This window comes from Triticum aestivum, chromosome 6A, assembly GCF_018294505.1.
Source record: "Triticum aestivum cultivar Chinese Spring chromosome 6A, IWGSC CS RefSeq v2.1, whole genome shotgun sequence".
NCBI lineage: Eukaryota > Viridiplantae > Streptophyta > Magnoliopsida > Poales > Poaceae > Triticum > Triticum aestivum.
In genome coordinates this window covers 61,670,553-61,687,563 of record NC_057809.1, presented here as the reverse complement: position 1 = coordinate 61,687,563, position 17,011 = coordinate 61,670,553, and the positions used below count along the sequence as shown (strand labels likewise).

Below are 17,011 nucleotides of genomic sequence, written 5' to 3'. Positions count from 1 at the left end.
CCGAAGCAGGGCCCTTTTTCTATTGTAATATTTGAAATCCAACTTATGCAAAAATGAGAACTTACCTTCAACAATGAATCCTTGAAATTGAGAGGTATATCATTTACAGAGGGTATTTTGTAAGAGCCGGGTCCATGAGTGAAAAGGTGTCCAGGTCGGATCCACTTGTGGTTGTCATCCCCCCATTTTAGCTCTTCCATGGCAGCCCAACCCAAACCTTGGATGAAAGCTCCTTCAATCTGGAATAAGCCATCGAAGTTAACAGAAGAATCCAAAAGGAAATATATGGGAGAAGGATATTGATGCTCCAGAATCCTACTCTATCGTACCATGTAAACATACCTGGCCAATATCAATTGCTGGATCAATTGAATAGCCTAGATCCATGACAATATCAGCTCTCCTTGTGTGGAAATCCCCAGTTAAGGTGTCAATCTCAACTTCTGCAAATGCAGCTCCATAGGTGAAATAGTTAAATGGAGTTCCCTTGCCAGCAACCCAGTCAAACCCAATATCGGGGGTGATATAAAACCCATGAGCAGAAAGATCTACTCGTTCCATGTAGCATGCTTCAGCTAACTGGAAAAAACAGAAGGCCACACCAAAATTAATTGAACTGCTGGAATAATATATATTTTTAATTAATTTAATTTTGAAAACTTGTAAAGCTGAACTGAAGCCTTTGTCTAACACCATATTTTTCATATAAGTCAACATTATTATTTCGATGGCACACTCTGTCGGGTTTTTAACCAAGCATGGTCCCAAAGGGGGTGACCTCGAATTGTAAGCCCTAGTGGTGCGCTGTGAAATGAGAGAGGGCAAAGATGACATCACTGCCACTTCTCCGGATGAAGGAGAAATTCAGTACCTAGCACCTACAGCACATAAAAGGGTTGCATAATGCAATCCTGGAGGTAGCAACTGCATGGCAGTACATGTTAATTACAAAATGCAGATGCCGTAAGCTAGGGAAGCACAAAGCTTTCTCTACCAAGGACCAATCATACCTATGTGGTGAGAGAACTTATATTTGGGTCTCTGATTCAGATATCAACGGTAGTTGGTGCTTGGGGATAAGGTGAGGGACTGAGGGTTTCCCTGAGGGTGCTTGGGCATCAAGGTGAGGGACTGAGGGTTTTCCCCAGGGTGCTTGGGGATCAAGTACAGATCCCTCTAAGCTGTGCTTGAGGATAAATGTGAGAGACTAAGGATATTGACACGTTGATAACATTACCTCAGCAAAAGACTTGTAGTTGCCCCTACTAGCAATGGGTTCCATCCGAGCCATTATTTGCTAACAAGCATCCAAAACTGCAGCACCATATAAATCAGAACTGGCAGAAGCTGCTGTTGGTGAAGCATTTGGAACCTAAGCATATGAAATGTGTGATCACCCCATCGATAGTAACAGAAAAAGTACGATATACAAATGAAGACGAAGTAGATATGTCTTATGTATAGAGGGATATTCCCTACCAGCAATGGGTTCTAAACCTCACCTTGTCTGTACTTGTCTCTGAGATAAATACACAACTTAGAGGGATATCTAGTGACGAGGCAGCAACTTGCGCTATCTTTGTGTGTAAACCCTGCCCCATCTCAACCCCACCATGCATTATCAGGATAGTACCATCAGTGTAAACTTGCACAAGAGCACCAGCCTGCAATTGTTTACCCATATAAACTTGTGTCAGATTGAATAACGACGTAACCAAACATAATGTAAGCCATAGCTAAGGTATTTACTTGTTTAATATTTTACAATAGAACATCTATAATTTAAACAATGATTCAGAATATCATCATTGTACTGGAGTATACACTTGCCAGAAATGGCACAAGATACAGTAAATTTTAGAGGAACTTCATCCAAATGCATGATCCACACCGATCAAGGTATATAATACTGCAAATTCTTCATCTGGTACAAGCACCAGCGACATGGTACACTGCTGGCAACATAATATAGTTGTGTGTTCTGGGGTACAAATCTGATGACAACGACCCCATCCCCAGACAGGGGATGTCTGTTGTCCCAACAAGGACCTACCAAGTAGCAATGCCAAATTCATAAGTTTGCCATAATTTTGTTGCGGCTCAGTTCATCATATAGTAAGTACAAAGAAGTAAAATTGTTCATAGAAAAGATACTTTTTTTGCGGGGTCATACAAAAGATACTAACCCAATAAAAATGTTTATATAGAGATTACACAAATGTACTAGAGGTTTCTTATGGAGTTTGTGAGGGGGAGCTATTCACCTGGTTCATAAATTTTGTAGTGAATGATATGCCAAATTTTGTGGGAACCATAGCAATTCCTCGCTTCCTCCAACGATTATTGCTGTTAAAGACATTTACAGCTTCGCGAGCCTCCACAAAATTAGAAGATGCCTTTAGTTCATCCCAAACCGAATGTATTGTACAGTTCTGCACCAACTGGCCATAATAAAGCATAGCTCTATCACTATGGAAATTAAGTTCCTGAAAACAGTACATCAATTACCAAGAAAAATTAGGTGACAAGGATAGCACCACCCATGAAGATGGCCATGCTTACTTTTATCTCCTCTGGAGTCCGCTTGAGTTCCATAGCCATGTGATGAATCCAATTCTCTGCGATCAACATACCTTCTGGACCACCAAAACCTCTAAAGGCAGTATTGCTTGGGAAATTTGTAAAGCATACTTTCCCACTGACTCTTATATTTGGTATATCATAGACATTTTCCGACTCAAACATAGCATGCTCCAAGACTGCAAGGGACAGATCTAGTGAGTTGCCGCCATTGTTATAAATTTCAAGGTCTAAGGCCAGTATCTTCCCGCCATTGGTAAATCCAACCTAAAAGATCAATTATAGTTAGGTAAAATACATAAAAGTAAAGAGAAATTCAGCACTACTCGTATTTGAGCTAAGTTAACACCCGTTGTCGTCCATAATTGACTTCAGCATTACATGGCAGGGGTCCATTGTATTGACTGGTAATCACTGAAAAATTCACATCTATCTTTTAAATCTTAAAACATGGTGCATATGGGGATATTGAGTCCTCTAGAACTAATCAACCCATTTGCTGAAATTATTTGCTAGGAACTTAGTAGACTAGAGCCATCAGGCTCACATATTAGCTTTTCCAAAGGATCGAACACATGATCTCACAGCTCGACTGGCCGTATACCTTCAACTCACCTCCACGTATACGAACTTGCTGTAGTACTTAAAATCACACCGGCACTCATGCAAACACCAGGAACAGAGGTCCATGTCGGTACTCTTGTTGTATAATAGGAAAGCTAGAGGTATTATGTGTAAAAGTGAAGCTCTGTAAATATCTGTACTGAGGATGAATGGATGAGGTTGCCCCGACCAGAAATTCCAGTGTCTTCCCCTTCTCTCACCTTCGACTCCTCTCTGATTAGGTGTGTGATCCACAACATGGCATCAGAGCAGGGTGGCTTGGGGGCCTAATTTGCGGTGGTGGAGAGCTGAATCGGGGCTGGGTTGGTCGGCTGTGGTGGAGGAGTGTGACTGGCGGCAGTTGAGGCGCAGCGCTGGTCAACAAGGGCGCGTCGGACGTCAACAGGCAACGAGGTTCAGCCGCTGCGGTGACTTGATTTGAGCATTCCCTTCGTTGCTGGAGCTGAACAGGTCAGGCATTTGGGTACTCAGTCTGAGGTGTGTGTGCTGGGTGTGGAGGAACTGAAGGTATGGCAGGCAATGAAAATGCCCCAGCAGGAGTCACAACGGGGGAGCTTGCTGCTGTTTTGCAGGCAATGGATGAGAAGTATCGGGTGTTGTTTGATGCAATTAACAAGCAAGCAGGGAACTCAAGATCAGAAGTGGAGATAAAAGAAGAGGTGCACCCTTTGCAAATGCCCCACGTAAAATTAGAAGGGCCTGAGAGTTATGTGAGTTGGGCAAAGCATACAGAGACCATTTTGGTCTCTAGGAAGCTTGAAGGTTATATTTTAGGCATGGTGGAGAAGCCTGCAGATGAGAGTTCCAAAGATGGCCAGAAGTGGAAGGCGACAAATGCACTTGTGAGGGCCTAGTTATTGAGCTCAGTATCACCTCAGATCTCTAAGAAAATTGAAAGGATTAAAAAAGCTTCTGAAATCTGGAGATTATTGAAAGGGACATTCTCAGGAGTAGGAAATGAAATGCTTGCTTGCAAGATTCAGAAGGAGTTGCAGGACCTGAGTCAAGGCGAGAAGACAGTGGTTGACTATGTTTCTGAGCTGAAACGACTTTGGAGCAATTTGGATTATTATGATCCAATTGAGATGGAGTGTGGCAAGTGCATTGAAAAATACAATAAATGGACCGAGAGGAGGCGTGTTAGGGATTTTCTGAATGGACTTAATTCTAAGTTTGAAAACAGAAGGGCTGCATTGTATGGTAGTGGGAAACTACCTAACCTGGAGCAAGCAATATCTGCAATTATTAGTGAGGAAACTCGGTTGAAGCTGGAGGCTACAGGATCGTCTACACAAGGCGTCGTACAGAGGCGCTCAACCTTCCTTGCTACAGAAGGGGCAATTTTTCAAAGATCAGGAGCAAGTATATATGAGAAGAAATGTTTTGAATGTGGCCAGCCAGGACACTTGCGAGTCTCTTGTCCTGAATTAGTTGGAGCAGGCTGGGGTAGAGGACAAGAGTGGCGTGGCAGGGTCGTGGACGTGTATTTGATGGACGTGGAGGTAACCGGGGGCGTCGTGTGCGACCTACTGGCAGGGCAAATATCTCATCAGTTATTGAAGAAGCCCCACAAACTATGAAAGTAGAGATGTTAGTCGATGACTGGGAGAGGTGGAGCAAATTTAAGGGAATGTGTTTGGAGGATAAGCAATCTATCGAGGCTTCTATTGCATCCACTTCTGCTGCATCTGCCAACTTTGGTCGTAAAAGTTCCTGCACTATGAATTATGAAGTTGCTTATATACCATGGTTAATTGACTCTGGGGCTTCTAGACATATGGCTAGTTCTTATAGAAATTTTATTGACTATGCTCCTGATTTAAAAAGGTAAAGTGTCAAATTGGCTGATGGCTCCTCTCAAACTGTTCTAGGGTCAGGAACAGTCAAGTGTGGATCTAATATGCATCTTTCATCTGTTCTGCATGTTCCCTCGTTCCCAATTAATCTGCTATCCATTAGTTGCATTACAAACGAGCTTAATTGTGTTGCTATCTTCTTCTCATCATGGTGCTTATTTCAGGAACTTGGGACTGGAAGAAGGCTTGGGACAGGGAGCATGCGTGGTGGCATGTACTACTTAGATGATAACAATGTCACCTATTGTTGCTGCTTTGTTGTCTCACTCTCCACTGGAGGAATTTCTTCTTCTTCATCGCAGGCTAGGACATTTGTCTTTTGTCATTTTGGATCAGCTTTATCCAAACCTGTATAATAAAATTAGCAAAGAGAATCTAGTATGTGATGCATGCCACTATGGGAAACAGACTAGGAGTACTTATGTATCTTCTGATAATAGGAGTACTGTACCGCTTTAGACCATCCACTCGGATGTATGGGGTCCTAGCGGAGTATTATCTCTTAATGGATATCGCTCTTTTGTCACATTCATTGACTGCTGCACTAGGACTACTTGGGTCTATGTGTTGAAAAACAAGAGTGATGTATTTGAATGTTTTAGGGATTTTCATAATTTAATCATGACCCAATATAATGCATGCGTGAAAGTACTTCGTACTGATAATGGCACGGAATATGTGAATAAGGAGTTTGACGAATATTTATCAAGCTTTGGAATTATTCATCAAACTACTTGTCCTGGTACCTCTGAACAGAATGGCTTGGCTGAGAGAAAAAATAGGCATCTCTTAGAGATTACACGGTGTATCATGATGGCCATGAATGTTCCAAAATTTCTGTGGAGTGAGGCAGTAATGACTGCTGCATACTTGATGTACAGAATGCCATCTAGAGTTCTTGGTTACAAAACTCCAATAGAGTGTCTGACAGGTAGGACTACATATGTGGTTCCACCAAAGGTGTTCGGGTGTGTGTGTTTTGTGAAAGATTACAGGCCATTTGTTGGAAAGTTAGATCCAAGGGCTGTGAAGTGTGTGTTTGTGGGGTATTCTGGGAAGCAGAAAGGCTATAAGTGTTGGTGTCCATCAGAAAAATGAATGTTTGTGAGCATGGATGTAATCTTCAGGGAACAAGTACCATTTTATGGGGAATCTGATGATTTAACCGATGTCTTTCCTGATCTGTTTTCTAGTGATGTTTCAGATCTGGACAACGGGACATGGGGAGAAAAAGAAGGAGAAGAGAGCAATTCTGCACCATCAAGAGAAATGGTGGTTGGAGTAATACCATTGGAAGACAAAAATGATAATATAGATGTGGATCTTATAGAAGGAGAACCAGGACGAACTATGCAAGGGGAGAGACAAAATACATCAACTGAAGTTATGCGGTGGGCAAGACCGAATGAAGAACAAAATCTGCGGGTGTATACGCGGAGACATCAAACTGAGGAAGAACATGTGCAGGGGGAGGAAATTAGTCCAGCGGAGGATGATTCAGAAGCTCAAGTTCAATCCGACGGGCATGATTCCAGTTCACAACCATCAGCTTCATCTCATACTCCACTACCGGTCTCCACAAGCGATGGTATACCTCCTCTTGCTTATGATGACTTAAATGTTCCCATTGCCCTTAGAAAGCAGCCTCACACTATTGCTGGAAAATTGCCCTCTAAATTAGCCCCATATGATGTCTCTAATTATGTTACATATAGTTCTATTGGGCCTTTGTATAAGTCATTTATAGCTTCCTTGGATTCAACTTTACCTATACCACGTGACTGGCAAGAAGCGAAGCAATACCCAGAATGGAGGGCGGCAATGTTAGAGGAAATGGCAGCACTTGATAAGAACCAAACATGGGTACTTACTTCTCTCCCTGTAGATAAGAAAGTTGTGGGTTGTAAATGGGTATTTACAGTTAAACAAACTCCAGATGGTAAGGTGGAAAGATGTAAGGCTAGGCTAGTTGCAAAAGGGTATAGTCAAACTTACGGAGTGGATTATGATGAAGCGTTTGCTCCAGTGGCGAAATTGAGTACTGTCAGGACTTTAATCTCGATAGCTGCAAATCAGAAGTGGAAATTGTTGTAGATGGATGTTAAAAATGCTTTTCTCCATGGAGATCTGCAAGAGGAGGTATATGAAGGAAATATGCCCTAGAGGCAATAATAAAGTTATTATTTATTTCCTTACATCATGATAAATGTTTATTATTCATGCTAGAAATGTATTAGCCGGAAACATAATACATGTGTGAATACATAGACAAACAGAGTGTCACTAGTATGCCTCTACTTGACTAGCTCGTTAATCAAAGATGGTTATGTTTGCTAACCATGGACAAAAAGTTGTTATTTGATTAACGGGGTCACATCATTAGGTGAATGATCTGATTGACATGACCCATTCCATTAGCTTAGCACCCGATCGTTTAGTATGTTGCTATTGCTTTCTTCATGACTTATACATGTTCCTATGACTATGAGATTATGCAACTCCCGTTTGCCGGAGGAACACTTTGTGTGCTACCAAACGTCACAACGTAAATGGGTGATTATAAAGGTGCTCTACAGGTGTCTCCAAAGGTACATGTTGGGTTGGCGTATTTCGAGATTAGGATTTGTCACTCCGAATGTCGGAGATGTATCTCTGGGCCCTCTCGGTAAAGCACATCACATAAAGCCTTGCAAGCATTACAACTAATGAGTTAGTTGCAAGATGATGTATTACGAAACGAGTAAAGAGACTTGCCGGTAACGAGATTGAACTAGGTATTGAGATACCGACGATCGAATCTCGGGCAAGTAACATACCGATGACAAAGGGAACAACGTATGTTGTTATGCGGTCTGACCGATAAAGATCTTCGTAGAATATGTGGGAGCCAATATGAGCATCCAGGTTCCGCTATTGGTTATTGACCGGAGACGTGTCTCGGTCATGTCTACATTGTTCTCGAACCCGTAGGGTCCGCACGCTTAAAGTTTCGATGACAGTTATATTATGAGTTTATGAGTTTCGATGTACCGAAGTCAGTTTGGAGTCCCGGATATGATCACAAACATAACGAGGAGTCTCGAAATGGTCGAGACATAAAGATTGATATATTGAACGGCTATATTCGGACACCAGAAGTGTTCCGAGGAAGTTTCGGATAAAACCGGAGCACCGGGGGGGTTACCGGAACCCCCCAGGGGGTTAATGGGCCTCATGGGCCTAAAGTGTAGAAGAGGGGCTGCCAGGGCAGGCCGCGCGCCCCCTCTCCCCCTAGTCCGAATTGGACAAGGAGGAAGGGGCGGCGCCCCCCTCTCCTCTCGCCCTTCCTCCCCCTCTCCTACTTGGACAAGGAAAGGGAGGGGAGTCCTACTCCCGGTAGGAGTAGGACTCCTCCTGCGCGCCTCCTTCTAGGGCCGGCCGCACCCCCCCTTGGATCCTTTATATACGGAGGCAAGGGGCACCCCAGAGACACAAGTTGATCCACGTGATCTTATTCTTAGTCGTGTGCGGTGCCCCCTTCCACCATAATCCTCGATAATATTGTAGCGGTGCTTAGGCGAAGCCCTGCGACGGTAGAACATCAAGATCGTTACCACGCCGTCATGCTGACGGAACTCTTCCCCGACACTTTGCTGGATCGGAGTCCGGGGATCGTCATCGAGCTGAACGTGTGCTAAAACTCGGAGGTGCCATAGTTTCGGTGCTTGATCGGTCGGGCCGTGAAGACGTACGACTACATCAATCGCGTTGTGCTAACGCTTCCGCTGTCGGTCTACAAGGGTACGTAGATCACACTCTCCCCTCTCGTTGCTATGCATCACCATGATCTTGCGTGTGCGTAGGCATTTTTTTGAAATTACTACGTTCCCCAACAGTATATATGGAAATTCCTCCTGGGTTTAGAAGCCGGGAAACAGAGGGTAAAGTGTGTCGGTTAACAAAGTCTCTGTATGGACTAAAACAGTCTCCTACGGCATGGTTCGGAAGGTTTCGAAAGGAAATCTGTTCCATAGGTTATCGGCAAAGCAATGAAGATCATACCCTATTCTTTAAATGCCAGTGCGATTACATTACTATACTTCTTGTTTATGTAGATGACATTGTGATTACAGGTAACAATGAGGTGGAGATATCTCAGTTGAAGAAGATGTTAGCAAAGTCGTTTGAAGTCAAGGATATGGGATTCTCCACTACTTCTTGGGAATCGAAGTTGCATATGGCCCAAAAGGTATTTATCTCTCACAAAGAAAATATGTGCTTGATTTACTTGAGGAGACATGGATGTTAGGATGCAAACCTGCAGTCACACCAATAGAACAGAATCATCGGATCTCTGCAGATGGCGGTGATCCCGTTGATAGGTACCAATACTAAAGGCTAGTTGGGCGGTTAATCTATTTGTCACATACGAGACCAGATATAGCATATGCTGTTAGTATTGTAAGCAGATACATGCATGACCCTAGAATTAGCCACTTAGATGTTGCGAATAGAATTCTAAGATACTTAAAGAGTTGTCCTGGGAAGGGAATCCTGTTCACTAATCATGGACATCTGAGAATCAAGGGGTACACAGATGCGGACTGGGCTGGATGCTTAGATGATAGGCGTTCAACTTCGGGCTACTGCATGTTTGTCGGAGCAAATTTGGTTAGTTGGATTAGTAAGAAGCAGAGTGTGGTAGCTCGCTCGACAGTGGAAGCGGAGTTTAGGTTAATGGCTTCAGGGTTGTGTGAACTGATGTGGCTAAAAACATTGCTAACGGAGTTGCAGTTGTGCAGTGGTGCACCTATTCAGGTATATTGTGATAATCAGGCCACAATTAACATAGTGAACAACCTTGTTTATCATGATAGAACTAAACATATTGAGATAGATAGGCACCTTATCCAGGAGAAATTAGATGAAAGGTTATTCCAAATTAGTTATGTTAGGTCAGTAGATCAGCTTGCAGATGTATTAACAAAAGGGATAGGTGTTGTATCATTTATGAGGATTTGTAACAAGATGGGGCTTATTGACATCTTCGCCCCATCTTGAGGGGGAGTGTCGGACTCTTGTTGTATAATAGGAAAGCTAGAGGTCTTATGTGTAAAAGTGAAGCTCTGTAAATATCTGTACTGATGATGAATGGATGAGGTTGCCCCGACCAGAAATTCCAATTTCTTCCCCTTCTCTCACCTCTGACTCCTCTCTGATTAGGTGTGTGTTCCACAACAGTCCATAACACACACACGAATGCAACAACTTGACATTGGCCAGCGTCACATATCATGCCTCGCATTTCTTCTACGGCTTTTGTATTTTTCTAATGTTTACAACTTGATGACTACCGCTGCTTATATACATGTACTCATAGTCTCATACCTCTATCTAGTACCTAGTCATACTCTATTTTAATCTACATGTACTCATAGTCTCATACTAGGTTCGCAACATGCAAGCTTACAAGTTACAACACACTCAGATGGACATGGACAACAGGTTCTATGCGACTCGTACACTAACAGTTTTATTGATGCAACATCACATTTGGCTGAAAGGAATGCACTGTTTAAACTCCATACCTTATATTTCCCCAAAAACCTGTGCCTTTGTCCAATTGTCATCATATCAACATCCCTATCCAAAACAATCTTTACTGGCCTTCTTAGACAATAGGAAGCTACGGACGCTGCCGCAACAAATATTACTGATCTAGTTTCTTTTCCTCCAAATCCGCCACCAATACGCTTAGTCTTGCAAACAACTTTTGATAGTGGAAGACCAAGAACATTCGCAACATACTTCTGATGCGTATGGGGAGCCTTAAGATAAATAACATTTAGTCAAATAATAGTATATATAAGACTGAGTGCATATGCAATGTTGAACAAACATGACACAAGACACTGGTAAAAATAGACAAGTGAACTCACAAAAATAAGGGCATGAAAGACAATACTACAATTTGTACTGGAAAAACATTTAGCTGAAAACTGCCAAGGTCTAAACAAACTGAACCAAGACAGGCACTCAACTTTGACGCACTTCTCTTCGACGAAAGAACTCTGTGATGAACCTTTGGTACATGTGATACACATGAGGCTTATTTTGTACAGCCTCTGTAAACTAATATAAGACCTTTTAGGTCACTACTTTAGTGACCTAAATAAAAATTACTGGCACCGAGTCATTAGGTGACTAGGTACTATGTAATATACAAATCCTTAGAAGTGAAGCCTACTGAAAAAATGGACCGCACCAGATGCTGGGCTATAGCCTATAATAAGCAGAAGCACTAGTTACAGTGGGTCCCACCCCCTCTACCGCTACCTCTTAACCTGACACTTAGAAGAGAAGGTATTGCTTTGCAGTATCTCTAGGTGAGCCTGAGTTTCATACTCCTTTTTCTAGATTATTACTTATTTCAGAATAAGCTATTACTTTTTTTCCGAGCAAGCACCAAAGTGTGTGTCATTTCTCAATAAAAGAACACAAAGAAGGCACAAAATGTACATTTCTCGTTAGATTTGTGGTTCGTTTCTAAATTTGTGTTTCGTTCATAAAGAAGCTATTGCTTTGGGAGCATCAAACATATTATCGACATATGAAATTCACATTATAAATTTAAAATTAAAGAACAGAGCATACTTGAGTAGATGAGATCATATGTATTTCATTTCCAGAATCAACTGGCCAGACAAGAGTGCATTGAGGTTCCATGTAGAAGTGCTCTTGACCTCCGACTCGAACTTCTCCTTCTATAATTTTATCGCATGTATTGGATGCAAAACATAGTTCAACATCCCCTTTCGAAAGGCATCTCGTGGTATGTGGATGAAAACTACCAGCTTTGATAGCTTCCTCTATTGAGAGGATTGCTGGCAGCTCAGAATACTTGATATTTACTTTATTTGCAGCAGCTTTTGCATTATCATGGGTGTCTGCCACAACGATTCCGATGATCTGCCAATGAGAAGAGAAAGGTGTAATTTGACAAAATAACAAAGATGCGGGACATTCCACCTGCCAAGTCATATCAAAACATGTACGACTAAAATATAAGATCCAACAGATATACCCGGCCAACACAAGTAATGACATCAGATGCAAAAACCTCCCCATCATGGATAATTGGCCCAATATTCTTTTTTTGGAGGAATCTAATTGGACCAATATTGTTAGCACCGGGAACATCTTTTGAGAGGAAGAGACCAGCGAACCCAGGGGAACATTTGGCAACTGAATCATCAATACACAAAATGTGAGCGTGAGCCTCCTTACTCAGTACCAGAGCAGCATGCAATGTATTCGGGGGTGTCGGTGTGTCATCAACATATTCTGCCTCACCAGTCACCTAGAATATTGGATGATCTAGCAAGTCACGAAATAAAATATAACAAAACAACCCCCCGCTTTTATAGTTAGTTAGTTAATTAAGTCGTTAATTGTTAAAAACGTTTGTTGTTTCTTCCATCTGGAGGTGTTGTATTTTGCATCATTTTGGCGCGCTTCTGAATAAAAATGGCATGCATTTGAATGTGTGGTCCAGAAAGAAAGATTTTATAAAAGAACATTATAGTAACAAAAAACAAGACGAAAACTAGCTGAGAAAGCAGAACCAACTGGGTTCCAGTTTGTGTAAACCAGCTTCGGATTGTCCGATTCACCCACCTAGCCCACTTTGAATTCAACTTCCATATACATTGGTTTGGATCTGATTCCAGATATCTAATTAACAAAACCCTGGCCTCAGGTATAAAACATTGAGTTTGGCAGAAAAATAGAACACAGAGGAAAGACAGGATTATTTGGCTAGCATGATGTGGTCAAAGATCTGATTCACATTCCAGATAGCAAAACAAGTTTGATGCTGCCTTGGTATCAATGCCGTCAAAAAGCAAGAGATTCACGGCATGGCTGAATTGGAGATCTAATAAAGCAGAAAAAAATAATATCAGGAGAGATCTGACATTAAGTTAAGCCAAGGTCCAAACTGAACTTTATTTTTTCACAAGCTCCCAGCAGCGGCTAATGAAAACGAAGTTTACATGTGGAACTGAAAGGCGCCTAGGGGATTAGACAGAGACCAGGTCCCCAAAGTGCATTTTGTCCAAAAGAATCCCAAACACAACAAATGTAAGCAAGAAAGAAGACATGATGTTTTCCAAGCAGCAAGTTGTAGAGGTGATGAAAATGGGAGAAATATTGTACCTCCGACACCAGGAACTACAAGATGCCTAAAAGTACAGGTACTCCTCATGAAAGTGGTTTGACCAGGAAAATTTCCATGTATTCTGATTTGAAGCAAGGATGACACAACTTAAAACTTAGATTCTGTAAAATGCTAAAAATATTAATAATACCTGAAGCATAGCTGACAAATGAACCATTGGTTGACCCACGGCAGTCCCTTGTCGCACTAATTCATAACCTTGAGTTCCAATTGTAACAGGCCTAGTGTAAGACTGTATGGCTGGCATATTAGCTATATCCAGCCCCTCCGACAATCCTTTAGTGTTCAACTCATGTGTCACATAAAGGAAAAATTTGAAAAAGAAACTCAAAGTAAGTGAACTACGAAATTCAACCATTCCACCTGGTGCATTCTCTGCTAGTGGAATGTCCTCTTTTAACAAATTAAAGGCCTCATCCAACAATCCATAGTCCAACTTCTTTCCAACAAGGAAACTTTCAGTTTTTCCAGCTGTGAGTGGAACCGGAGCTACCCCTCCATAGACGATAGAGACATTAGATACTATCCAGTTTCCTTCAGCTTCTGTTATATGCACACGCATTCCAGCATTCACCAAAGCAATGTCATCCTGCCTCCTATGAGCCTATTTAAATTCTTTGACATACTCAAATGGCCTTGTCCATGGTAGTATAACAGATAGCAATACTTCATCATCCTTTAAATCAACTTTACGGTAACCAAGAAAGAAATCTTTTGCAATGGTGGTCCTAACATTGTTGTTAACATCAATTATCTGGAATGTTGCACCTGTAGACATCCAAAGTGGATTTAGGTCTGATATTGGACTAACAGTACAAATGTTACCACCAACAGAAGCAACATTCCTGATTTACGTTCCCGCAAACCATTTTAGCTGTCGTAGTATTGCCTAACAAGACGAAGTTTGAAGAGAACCACGCTCTGCAATAACCTTCTTTAGGAACTCCTGGAGCTGTGCAAGTCTAACTGCAGAACCAATTCTTAAGCCATCCTCTTCTGCTTTAAGGGTGTGGAGTTCTGGAACATGGGTAACTGAGATCATTACCCCATATTGAGCATTCTTGAACTTTGTTTCAACTCCCACTTCGGAGTTACCAATGATAAGTTTTGCCTCTGGGTAGCATGATTTCAACTGCAGTAGCTGGTCTAGTTTAAGAGGTCTATACCAACTGATCCCGTTGAACCCATTCAGTCTAAGTGGCATAATTTTTCTCAACTGATGTTCAGGAGGAAAAATGAGTTCCTTCTCATTGTATGCATTTCCATCAATTTCGTTATATGAACTAGGTAAGTAGGTTTTCACCGAAGGCAATAGTGAAGAATCATTGCCATTGACATATGTCTCATTTCTGCACAAACATGGCTTCCCAGTTGAAGGGCAGATAGCTTTGCCATTGACACTTTCCGAGGGTGAAGCAGTGTACAAGGAATCATCCGTTTTCACAAAAACACCGAAGGCATCTATTATTGGTCTGTAGCCAGTACAGCGACACAAATTTCCTGCAAGGCTATCTTCAATCTGCTCTTTAGTAGGGCGTTGTTTACTTGATCGCAGCAGCGCATACATGGACATCACAAAACCAGGGGTGCAAAATCCACATTGTGAACCATGTGCCTTGGCTAAACGTTCCTGTAATGGATGTAGAGTCATAGACCATCACGAGGAAAATAGGTATGAAATGGATGTCGGGAACTGATGAAAGAATTTTGCTAAGAATTCCACTTTTTGTTCTCAGCATACAGTAGACTGTCAAAAATGAACACAAAATGGAAGTGTAACAGCTTCGTACATGTCCACATTTTCAAGAAATGGATTCTAAGTAATCAACTCTGAGACAGTAAACAAGCTTAATGAATGGGTAGGGTTTCCATGACGACTTCACATATTTCGAGACAGTTGACCTAATTACATCATATGGCATGTTCAATCAAAATATAAACTGTCAAGTAAAAAATTATACAGTTGAAATGCATTTTTTCCTATACTGAACAAAATTGCTTTTAATCATGTTCATCAGTTTCTTCTATTTTTGCCAGTCATAGTTGGCCTGTGTACTACTACTCTTATGGTAAATTTGGTGCCTCTATTAGCTAGATAGGTTAACACCACATGTCAGATTCAGACATACTGCAAATCCACACCCCACCTACTGCGTATGCATGGGTAGGCTTTACAGCTAAAAAGTCTTAACATTTAACCTGTGAGGAAATATGTCGCTGCTAGAAGGAGGGCGCGAGAGGGCCGGCCGGGGCCTTTTGCCCTGGTCGGGCAAGAGGGAAGGGATTTTCTTCTTAATTCTTGCTTGATTAGATTGATACATCTCATCTCTTTATATAGAGAGGTTTACTTGACTCCCAAGCAAGGCTTACTTGACTCCTAAGCAAGCGACCCTTATCTCTAATTAACCCTAAGACTAACGGGCTATACTGCCAGCCCAGGCCCATTAGGCCCATTACATACTCTAACATTAATAGATTCCATATCCACCACTTCACCAGCTAGTATGGAAATAAATTAAAAACAATAATATTGTTTACCTTAGTTAGGATCATATTAGTAACAGAAGTAGCTGCCACATGGATACCTACAAGTCAATCAAAAACAGTGCATCACGTGGACTGGATGCAAACCTCGCCGGCAATTTCCAATTCCCTTGACTGTGATTATGTGCATTCCTTCCAAAGAATAAAGTGGAGCCAAGCATGCATTTATTGCAAAGTGCCTAAATAATGTAATGATTTGGGTCAAAATGGAGCTCAGATTCAAGAAATGGGCAATAACCACAAAACATGCATAACAGTTAATATATAGGATTTACATTTGCCCTTAAAATGGTTCATTAGCAATGCACACCACTATAACAGTTAAACACCACATGTTGTAAATGCAAGCAAGCTAGAGTTCACGAATGCATGCTGTGTTTCAGCTAGAACAAAGCTATATGTGAAAGAATACAGACTCAATAAGGGTGAACGTGTTGCAGAATCTGTTTCACATTGCTATGTGAACCTCAGATTTTTTAGGATGTGTTTGGTGTGGGAACCAAGTATAATGGATTGGAATGGTTCCATCCCTTGGAGAATGGAAAGAAATGGAATGGAACGGTTCCATCTAAGTGTTTGGTACCAAGAACGGAGCAATTCCAGATTTGGATTGGAGGGATGGAATGGAACAGGATGATTCCATTATGTTTTTTTTTTCCGAAAAGGAGGATTACCCCCGGCCTCTGCATCATGCGATGCACACAGCCATAGATGATTCCATTGTGTGTTTGGTTGGAGGAATGGGATGGAATGAATATGGTAAGCCACCTCCTGTATGGAAAGGGTGAGGTTATTATAACTATATAGGCGCATATGTGTAAATTTCATCAATAACTAATTTGTATTTTAAATAACATTTCATTCAGCAAGAATAACTCAAATTAGATAGAGTGAGAATGACATGACTTGTTGAAGGAATAAGATGCTCACTGTGATTTCCTTGTACTTTGATCATAGCATGAGACCATGACAGTGCAGGCTCCACATCCACCTTCACCACATCCGAGTTTTGTTCCTCAAAAGCCGATATCTACAATACATAGCTAATCAGAAATTAGAGCATAGTTAGCAAACCACCATATGTAGATGATTCAGGTACTATGTGTCAACTGTTAAGTTTTACTATATCTTGAAGGCTTGAATCTGACGAATGCAGCAGCCTACGACAGAGGATGCTGGTGAGACTGCT

The 17,011-nt window shown here is 41.6% G+C and overlaps 1 pseudogene; it reads right to left on the bottom strand.

Moving 5' to 3' along the window:
* LOC123132024 (xanthine dehydrogenase-like) overlaps positions 1 to 16,805 on the bottom strand; it is a 44,745-nt pseudogene extending 27,940 nt beyond the window's left edge.
* Positions 16,806 to 17,011: the final 206 nt, after the last annotated feature.